Source organism: Aplidium turbinatum, chromosome 11 (genome assembly GCF_918807975.1).
Source record: "Aplidium turbinatum chromosome 11, kaAplTurb1.1, whole genome shotgun sequence".
Lineage (NCBI taxonomy): Eukaryota > Metazoa > Chordata > Ascidiacea > Aplousobranchia > Polyclinidae > Aplidium > Aplidium turbinatum.
Genome location: NC_137482.1, coordinates 7,788,222 through 7,799,147, shown reverse-complemented (window position 1 = coordinate 7,799,147; position 10,926 = coordinate 7,788,222). Strand labels below are relative to the sequence as shown.

The 10,926-nt window shown below is 38.3% G+C and overlaps 1 protein-coding gene across 1 annotated transcript in view; it reads left to right on the top strand.

Moving 5' to 3' along the window:
• Positions 1 to 5,780: 5,780 nt before the first annotated feature.
• LOC145779452 (START domain-containing protein 10-like) overlaps positions 5,781 to 10,926 on the top strand; it is a 125,719-nt gene continuing 120,573 nt past the window's right edge. The window contains exon 1 of the transcript XR_014290554.1: positions 5,781 to 9,158. The gene's annotated coding sequence lies outside the window, so the exon portion shown is untranslated. The remainder of the gene's footprint in view (positions 9,159 to 10,926) is intronic.

The following is a 10,926-nucleotide window of genomic DNA, read 5'->3' as shown; positions in this document are numbered from 1 at the left end:
CACTAGGTGAATCTATCTGTTAGCAACAACTGTTTACGAATCTATACTCACCAATCACCATGTAGCCATTGTATTAAAGAGTTATAGGCATTTCCAGATTGTCCATTAGGTAGAATTTAAAGGTTGTTGAAATAAAATTGCAATTGGGAAAATTTGGGGAGCAAGTCTTTTAGGCGCAGACAGTTAGACGCCGGTCAAATTGGTGCGTACACTGTGGCGTCTAGATATTTAGGTGCGGAGCACTCTGGCGCCCGTTCATTTAGGTGCTATTCCTAGTAAAGTCTACAGATTGTATCAGCTTGGCAGGTAGGGCAATGCTTTTCACACAAAATGTTGTATTGAACAGAAAAATATGTCATGACTTCCGTGCATGAAGCTGCTTAAACCGGCAATGCTTTTCACACAAAATGTTATATTGAACAAAAAAATATATATATTGTATTTTAATGCGCGGATTGCGCATGTTCGGCATTTATTTGTTAGTCCGGGCATGGCCACCTGGAGATGCGGCCTGATTTGTCACATTTTGCAGATTTTGATTACAGCTACCAGGCCTTGAAATTCGTTTTTGTTGACGGCGGACAAACGTGTCTGGTCTGAGCAACTATCTCGGCAGACAAATTGAGTCTCACGGCGGACACACCAGATTTAGCGTCGATCGTCATGTTTAATCACTTTATCTTGATATTTCTTCACCATTTGAGAACTATAGATAGTTAGCTATGGTTTAGAAGGCTTTTTAAAATTTCAGCAAAGTTACTCTGAAAGGCTTTCATCAGACCAACGACGTGCGCTTAAAGAGTCAAAGCGCCACATATCTGATTAACTTGGAACCACCGAAAGAAATTGTGTGGCTTCTTGCGTCACAATGCTCTGGGCACGAGAAGGAAAACTTCCACACTTACGCTACTATTTTCTGCTATGCAAAGTTTCTTAGGCCTTTTTCTTAGGTTTATTTTTGCGTGTCATGTGAGCGAAAGTGAATTTTCCTTGGGCCTTTTCTTTCTTACTGTAACACCAAAAATTCAAAAATTTTGTAACCAACCTTGCCTTGTCAATATTACTCGGAGATCAAAGCCAGACTTTGTGAAATAAGACGTGAAATAAGACTTGAACTAAGTTGCGCATGATTAGTGTAGAAGTACCGGTACTCGCATCGATTCTTGGTGAAGAATTCACCTTTGTTACGCTGATTCAATGTCATCAATCGTTGAAGCAACGTAAAAATCGAACATTTTCCTGCTTGAGTGGAAGCTAAGGGGTACAGTAGGTCATTCACATTGTTTAGATGCGCGCTAGAATGCATGGGAAATTATATTCTCGCAACAATATTGTTTGTGCTATGCAATGACAATTTGTATCGCTGGTTCCTGTGTTATTTCTCGGCGGACAAATATGACCGATCTGGAGGGTACTTCCCGCAGACATCACATGCTGTAACGGCGGACACGTCCGCCGTGAATTTCGAGGCCTGAGCTACTGCCAGTGTTTGACTGACATTTTTTGAGATGTTTTTACTTTTTGCGGTTTCCTAATGACATAAAACTTTTTTGTTGCCTTGGGGATTGGGGAGGCAGTAGTAACTGAGAAGAAGTAAGTTGAAATACGCAAAATCAGACTGTTATTGAAAATTAACAGTCTGACTAAAATCTTTGAAATCAAATTGTCTTTGTTTTTCAACAGGTGAGGATGTTAAAACCTATTGTGTCATCTGGGAAAAAGAATAAAGAAAACGTAAAAATCTAATTTTTAGAAAAATTTATTTAAACGTTCACCCAAAGCTAAACAAACCTGGAAATTTCTGCAAAATGTGACAAATCAGGCCGTATCTTTAGGTGGCAATGGTCCAGGTTTGCGTCGGCGAAAGCTTTATCAATAAATTATTCAAGTTTCCGAACATGACTGAGTTAACTTTTAGTGAGTCAAACAAAACTACACTATATATTCAAGCGGGTGGTAGGCTTGAGTGAAGAGTAACTTAGTTTTCCATCAAAACCCCGACTAGGTTTAATAACGAGCAAAGTCGCACCATTATGCTTGCAACTTGTAGCCAGGGTTCATATGCCCTATAGAAATGTATTCATGTTGTAGAGCGTTGTCTCATACGAACTCGCCAGACGACCAATCTATCCTGAGTAGAAGTAATTGCGAAAGATAACAGATTAAGTAAGGTTCCATCTGGCTGCAACCTGTGTTCAGGATGCATAGCAAATGTCCTGTGGAGATGTGCTAATATCAAGAGTAGTAGAGCATTGTCTTGCATCTCATCTCCACACACGCATTAACAAAACAACTTATTTTTCTGTTCAAGATAACATTTTGTGTGAAAAGCATCGCCCTACCTGCCAAGCGGAGACTTTACTAGAAATAGCACCTAAATGAACAGGCGCCACAGTGCTCGGAATTGCCCGTAAAGGTAAAAGCTCTCTCTTTAAAAAAAGTATGGAAAACCTTGATGACTAAATTGTACAGTAGATAAAAAGATTTTCTACAGAAGCAAAGATATAGACTTTTTAAAGTTTTAACTAACGTCACATTAATGTAGAAAAATAACAACCTGTTAAATTTTTGATACCTCACACTCCCATGACTTCTTCCGCGCGCATGACTCAATTTCTCCAATGTTTATCATTTATGTTTCTTCTTTAATCTCAGCAGAGTATAAAACTTGTAAAAGTTTTTCATCCATACGACGTCATAATAAATAATAAATTAACAAATTCGATCGTCAAAAGTGGTTTGGTGGTGGTAAATATTACGTAATAAAAAAAATGTGATAAGGTTGAAAGACATTACGTCATGTATTTTCAATACAAATATGAAGTTTAAAATTTATTCTTTTGTTCATAGTCGTAATCCACCTTCAAAGCGGTACTACAAAGAACAATTTTCGATAAGGGGGGCATTAAGAATAAGTCGACATGACTTTTAACCCTTAGAAGGTTGGGCTCCTGGAGTCTTGCTCAGTTTGGGGGGAGGGGCTGTCAATTCTTCTTATGCTTTAGGAGTGATATCTCTGTTATTTGGCACGGTTTCAAAATTTGGGATTCACTTTGTAAAATTATTCACGCTGAGCATATCCGAAAATTAAAACTATGTGAATTTTAGAGATATACGTTGAAATGTTGAGGTCACTTATGAGTGTAATTTGTAGCGTGAGTTTACACATTATTTTTTGGTAGAGTAATGAAGAACGTGCACAGTAATGTTGTGATTAATTTTTTTTTACATTATTTTACATACAGCCAATGCCCTTCACGCTGTGAAACAGTTAGGATTAACGAGACATGGGCCAAATTAATTACTTTCATCCAGCTGGTGGGAAAATGTTTCACAATAGAATATGAAATATTTCAGAGGATGTGCTGAGAAATGCCTTATATCTTTCAATTTATAACCTTTATTTGCTCAAAATTTCAGCTCAATAAAGGTGAATAAAAGTTAGGAAAAGTCAAGAAATCTCGTAGTCGCAGCCTCAGTGGTTTTAGAGATACAACTGTTGATACAAAAAAGTTGAATTGACAGGCCCCCCCCAACCTTGGCCCCAAAGGGTTTGCATTGAGTCAACAGATCTATGCCTTAAGGTTTACGTCAGCTCCGGAGATCAGTAAAATATAAGGTTGTCATCTTCAGTGCAACAAGACCATTGATTGATTGGTTTAGTGAGGATTCGCGGTCCCATTGCTTTCATTTTGAGTGATCATACTGATTTTCAATTTATTCCTACAAGACGTTACGTAATGAAAAAATATATAACTAAGGTTGGAAGACATTACGTCATGTCTTTTCAATTCAAAATGAAGTTTAAAATTTATTCTTGTGTTCATAGTCGTAATCCTCCTTCAAAGCGGTATTACAAAGAACAATTTTCGATAAGGGGGGCATCAAGAATATGTCGACATGACTTTTAAGGTTTACGTCAGCTCCGGAGATCAGCAAAATATAAGGTTCTCATTATCGTGATTGTAAGCCGCGGGAAATTTTTTCTCTAAAAAAGAGATTCCCGGGAAGCTAAACATTTTTTCCAGCCCTGGTAAAAAACAAGAGAAATTAAATAATATATACCACTGTCTTGCATGTCTTGCACCAGTGGCGTAGCCAAGGGAGGGAGGTTGGGGGGTTTCAACCTTTCAAATTGAATTTACGGATTTTAATACATTGCTTACAAGAAAAGTTTTAGCCTATGATGTAATTTCTCTTCAAACTGTGCAAGGATGCAAGCCATCTGCAACTGCTGAGATCGCTTGTTCAATCTCGATTAACATCTAACCAGCCATTCGTTATACAAAACTTGAATATATCAGAAATAGCCTAAAGTAACTTCATTGTTTCAAAGCTTTTTGTTTGACACTCATCAAGATGTATGACCTCTATGACGTTACATTTTCTAAACTTTAGGTTGACTTCAGAGCATAAAAGTTAGTGACTTACCGGAATAAGATCGTTTTTTGAATCAACCAAGGAGAAAATTGATAAATAATAAAACTGTAATAATCTCGCAAAAAAAAGCGATCAACCTATGTCTCTAAAACAAAGTTTGCCTAATTTTAAACCAAACTGCATTAAAAGAGCGAGTTTTGCCAATACCAAACATTCAAATATCTCACTCTAGAATTAGCAACAAGAAAACATAGAGACAATTAGCTTTATTTCCGAAAAATGCCAAAGAAAACATGATCTTATCTTTTTGCTATGCCACCGGACAGCACCATTTTACAGAAATATTCATACCCACAATTTTGTTGAAAATGCTCTCAGAATGCACCAAACTGAAAGTAATTTTTCAAAATTTTCTGGGGGAGGCCCCCCAGACCCTAAAAAACATCAGCCATTGCAGTTAAAGCAGTTTGTTGATGCAGCCTAATCGGTTTTCTTTTTGCAGCTGATGTGTCTTGCTTGTTTGAGCCTACATTATATGCTGTAGAGATTACGTGACGCGCCAATTTATCGAAAGACAATTTATCAAACAACAGTTCATCGAACGACAGTTTATCGAAAGACAGTTCATCGAACGACAATTCATCGAAACGACAGTTCATCGAAACGACTGTTTATCGAAACAACAGTTCATCGAACGACAGTTCATCGAAACGACAGCTTATCGAACGATGAAGCACATATGCAATGGAATACTCAAGGGTTAGGGGATAATGGTTAGGGGCTAGGGGTTAGGGTTAGGGTTAGTGGTTGAGGGTGAGGATTAGGAGTTAGTGGTTAGGTTTTAGGTTAGGGGTTAGGTTTTCGATTAACTGTCGTTCGATAAATTGTCGTTCGATAAATTGTTGTTCGATTAACTGTCGTTTCGATAAACTCTCTTTTCGATAAACTGTCGTTCGATTAATTGTCGTTCGATAAACTGTCGTTTCGATAAACTGTCTTTCGATAAACTGTTGTTCGATAAACTGTCGTAGTACCAGAGATTAAGACAGGATAGTTGAATGAATATGTCAGCGAAGTTGCAACAAGCGCACTTAAAGCTTGTGTGGGTAGTGCATATGTAAGCTAGAGAGAATTGGTTTTATTTCTAATGCCGGCATCGTAATTAATTATTTTGGAACTATTAATATGAGAAACTGCCAGCTGCCACTTGTTGTTTTACCCTATAAAGATTGTTGTTAGAAAATTTATGCTTATATGATAATCAACATTACGTTGCTTATTGCTGTTCAATGTTCATTCTTTTTGCATTCCGATTTGAGTTTTCACTCATTTCTACTTGATACTTGTCTATAAAGTAAAAATATTTGTTCATTCAGTTTGCTTTAAGACTTGATGTTTAGATTTTAAAATGCATACAAACACTCAAGCTGACTTGAAACAACTGATTTTAACATCATGGAAGAATCGATGGTCAGAAACAGAATGGTCAATGCATACAAGAACATATCTTCATAATCCATCAGATGTTTTTCATGTTGCTGATGCTTTGCTTGCTCAAACTTATGTTGGCACAACCCCCAATGCCTTGTTGTTAGGTTATTTAAGATACGGAATTAATACTGGACTTTTCTCATATGCTTCTGTTATAACTGCTATATCAAAGCATGAAGATTTACACAAAATTGGCGCTACCAAGGGAATATATAGACTTTTACATGAATGTTTGTCAATCATCAACCAGCAGCCGCTTCAAGAAGACAGCATGGATTTGTGTTGTGCTTTGCGAATGATTCTGCAATGGTTGCTGCGAAATACAGAGCAATATCTTAAAGGAGTCCATGATGTGAGTTCTTCAACAGCAGAAGAGTTGATCATGTTGAACTGTCAGACACTTAAGCAATTGACAACTCAACCGCGGACTTCTGCTCTGCTAACAATTGCTCGATTTGAGGAGAGTGGTGTATGGAGTCACATTGAAACAGATTTAGCTGTAATTAAAACTAGCGCTGGGCAACATTCCTTGCATTCAGAAATCAGTGAGTTTTGTCATTATATTTCACAACTTTCTCGATGTTCAATATCACCCCGTTCAGTGTACCCTCAAAATTTGGCATCACTAATATATTTACCTGTCACTGGCGTACTTATGCTAGAAGTGAACAACAAAAAACTTTCAGATTCACAAGGCATTGCATCTCAATTGACTTTGTTATCACAGATTCATGGTTTATCTATGTCAAATTTGCTTTTTCACACCATTCAGACATGCTTTTTAGGAGTGATTGATTCTATAGAAAGCAAAAATGACATGGAGCATGAATGGATTGCTATGCTGTATTTACGACTTCCAAAGGTATTTGATTGTTTAAAATCTACAGCGAAAAATTTTGAACATGACGCAGCTACAAGTAGCAGTGGAGTGAAGAAAATAGTTTTGACTTTTGAAACTGAATTGTATCAGGCTGTTTGTAAACTGAAGCAAATTGACAGCTTAAATGACACCATAAACCAGCTTTGTGAGGAAGTGGACTGGTTGAGATTATTGGTAGAAACCTTTGTTAAGAGCCAATTACTAACAGAGGACTTTTATATTCAAGAGCTAATGGATTTACTGAGAAATGACTTCCCACGCATCGGGGAAGACAGATGTCGAAACCCAATGCTTCTTATCAATGCTTTGAACAATGTTGAACATGTAATCAATTCTCTAAATCCAGCCAAATACACAACAGATCTTGAAAGTCTCCTGCATATTTTTCAAGAGATGTGTCCTCTTGACAACCTGAACCCGTTCCTTGCTGCAGCGGCAGCTTGTGGCCCCCTTCTTAAGAGCCTTGCAAACAAATTCATGTTGTGTAATGATGTCATGAAGAACAGTTCTGGTGAAACAAATAAAACCGCACAAACTCGTGCAGCATTGTTTGACGTTTCATTTTTAATGGTTTGCCACATGGTGCGATTGTTTGGTGAAGAGAATGTTTTCCATTCAAACACTCCCAGAACACCTGATGGTTTACTCTATATACAACAATGGATTAACTCGTGGTGGACCAAAACCACAAATGCAGTTAAATCTAGGACTTATGAAATCGACTCAAGTAAAGTTGAAATTTTAATCCAAGTCTTACGAGGTTCTGCCGAGCTGAAGTTAATCTCAACAAAGTGGAATGATATGTGCACTAACATCCCTCAAGCTGTTTTAGAGCTTGTGTTTGCAAAACAGAAAGGTTGCATTTCCTTTTCAGATCTTTGCCGGTTTTGTATTACAATCCGAGACAGCTATCCACTTTCAGTAAGCTTATCGATCATCGTTGCAATCGCTCGAAATGCAAGATTAACTTGTGAGCACAGTAATAATATCAAATTGATAGAAATATTTTCTGAAAGAAGTAACGTCCAGCCTCAAACACTTGTGATCTACACAGAAAGGTACATGCTATTCGAGAAACTTGTTGGTCATTTAGTTGGTGATTTGTTACCCAGTTTTTCAGTAATTCCAAAATATTGCGACATGTATCCTGGTAGATCAGCTGTGGTTCTCTTGAAAGAAGCGTTGATCAAGGTGAAAGAAAATGGCTGGATCGATTACAAGTGCTTAACTGTATTGCAACACTGTTATAAATATCTCGGCATTTCGTCATTCACCAAACAGCTTGTGCACTTTATATTGGAAGAAACAAGACTAGATGCTGTGCAAGCTGCTGTTGATATTGTCTATACAGTTATCCGGATGGATTTGGAAGCTTTTGTAATACATTTGTTGAAAGCCTTCATGATGCAAACATTATTGACGATTCCTAATAACTTGGTAGCTCCTCTTGGCCCGTGCTTTGCGAAAATGCTCGTCGCTTGCCTCGATTTGGCGCTGAACGACAGCAACTTACAAAAGAAATCATTAATTACTCCTTCCGGGTCGTTAACACCTTTTCTTTTTCAAGCTTCACAAAAGAACGAATCTATAAAAGTACGCCGGCTCTTGAGCTGCTCCACCGAGCACGATCTGTCGGCAACTGGGACAAACTGCGGCCTGTCCACTGACGAACCTCTGTGTGTCGTTCTTCATGAGTTCATAAGAAATCTCTGGGAAATGATGGAAGTGAAAGATTCAGGACCATTATCAGAATTCGTTTTCACCTTTATTAAGCTTTCCTTGTATTCCACGCCTATGCTATCCCGTACTGTGAAGCAGTTTATTCCTGTTTCAATGGCAAGAAAACTGAGTTTGAAACTTGTACAAGAGAGTAGAGAGTTGCTGTTTGCGGCAACTGATCTTGGCGACCCTGAAATCCGACGCATTGCCTCCAAAGCCATTTGCCACGCCAGCTGTGTTTTGTAATCACGTCGTTTCTCGCGCAAAAATCATGCAGCACCGTTGAAGGTCTGTTTGTGTTTCAACCAGGGCTTTGAGATCGGGCGAAAAATATATATCTTCTGAATCTTTAGTTTATAACTGGACGACTCTGCACACGCCAAAATTTCTCGGACTACACAGTCCTGGTTTCAGCACACCAATTCTGAAAAGTTTTTATACATCGTAGACATCTACCGTATTGCAGTATGTTAAAAGTAAAACATAACGTTAGATGAAAGTTCCACGTAGGTGTGTACGATGCAAACTAAACTGTATAATAGTTGATTTATCAACGATAGTGTCACAGTCATTACTTTGTGCTTTTATTTGTTGTACAGTATATCATATATATCGCTTTTTGCGTGCTTTGTGGCCTACTCCACTTATCGTCATCCATTTGTTTGTTTTTTAGTAGATGAGACCTGGCGTTTGTCCCCGCTAGCAGGTATCCACCAGTTTTTGCAACTTTTCTCCATGCCTCTCGGTTGTTGTGGTTAACTTTATCCAGATTCCTTATACCGTACTGATGTCATTTCTCACCAACTCATTTCTCACCAACTCATTTTTGGTCTTCCAATGTTCTTTTCCTGGATGGAAGCCTTTTTCGCCTTCACTGGAGCCTTGTCATCAGACATAGCCTACGTTCCACATGCCCATAGGCTACCATCCACCTGCAGCCAAACTAAATCAAAGACTTCAAGAAGCTGCCAATACTTGGAATAACTCATCATTGCGAAACATTATCCAACAAAAACGTAACACCCACCAATTAAAATCACGTCATCTCTTTTACAACCAAGAACAATGATCTAAATCTAAATCATGGGTGGAAAGAATTTTGGACAAAATAAGTTGACCATATGATGGAGACATTATCGACGTTCCAACTTTACCCTTCCCAGGTTTCTCAACATGCAACAGAAAGGAATAGATCACTTATATAATTTTATCCCGTCATGCCCGAACTGCTACCACTCTTCATCGATGGGATATCAAAACACAATCTGTCCAAATTGCGAAAAAAAATATAGGAAACTGTTGATAATTTTATTTTAGACTGCCCATGGACTGCACTGCCCGGTGGTTTCAACACAGTTTACCAATGCGGAAATATATTTGGCTAACTAAAAACTGGAGACGGTCCTTTTCGACACGACCGATTCGGTGCAGATATTCTTGAAAATCCCGAGATGGGTTCTGTTTATTCATCACCAGTAATCCAGTATGTTCCTTCCTCGTATTGAGGGTTGGATACAATGCGCCATTGTTCTCGACCATGAGCTGTTCGTACTGCATTTTCATAACTTAATTTTGTCCATTTGTATGGTTTGTATTTCTGTTTACTAAGGGATATTAACTTCCCATGGAAATGAAACGGTTTATGTTGTAATTGTTTCACAGCGAGGTACATATAATTATGAGATTGTCAGCGCCAACTGTAGCCTGTTGCCTTAATTAGGGGAAGGTTTGGTTAGTTGAGCCGGGTAACGGTTGATCCATCCGGTTTTATCGCAACGTCGTGCATGATTAGTCAACCGTTTCATAACGAAAATATGGAAAAACTTGAAGTCCATCAGCACATGTAGTTTTAGGGATTTTCTACAAGCAGAAAAATTGTGAATCAGTTAAATGTAAAATGGTAGGTAAAAGTAGTTTTGAGAAAAATAAGAAATGTGTTATTTTTTCCTACGATGTTTCATCGTTGTCTTAATGGAAATACTGGGATAGGTGAAGGTAACTTACTCTTTGTTTTAGTAGTTCTCGTTGCTTGATTAGCCAGTTGGTTCTTGGCAATTTTTCATGAATTTTGAAAATGGCGGCGATGTTAACAGTTGAGCCACTTGCAATGTTCACGGTTGAGCCATGCCTTTATCATAAGGAATGTAGTTTATGAGCCGATGGTCCTTACGTACTGCCCTAATTTTGTTGTACCGTACTGTAATTGATGTGTAGAACTGGTGTCCTAGCCGGGGGCGGTCCACTGCCCCCCTTAAACTTCCATAAGAGTAGTTTTTTCTCTAAAGCGCCAGTTTGAGGGTAATTTTTTTAGCACTCCCCCCCCCCCCCCTTATATTTTTCTCGATAGCAACGCCACTGGTTGCTAATGTTCGTTTTCTTCACAAAGTTTGCGAAATCGTTTCAGAAAGGTAAAAGCACCTTCGTGCAAAGTTTCCTATTCAATGATTCTCAGTGTT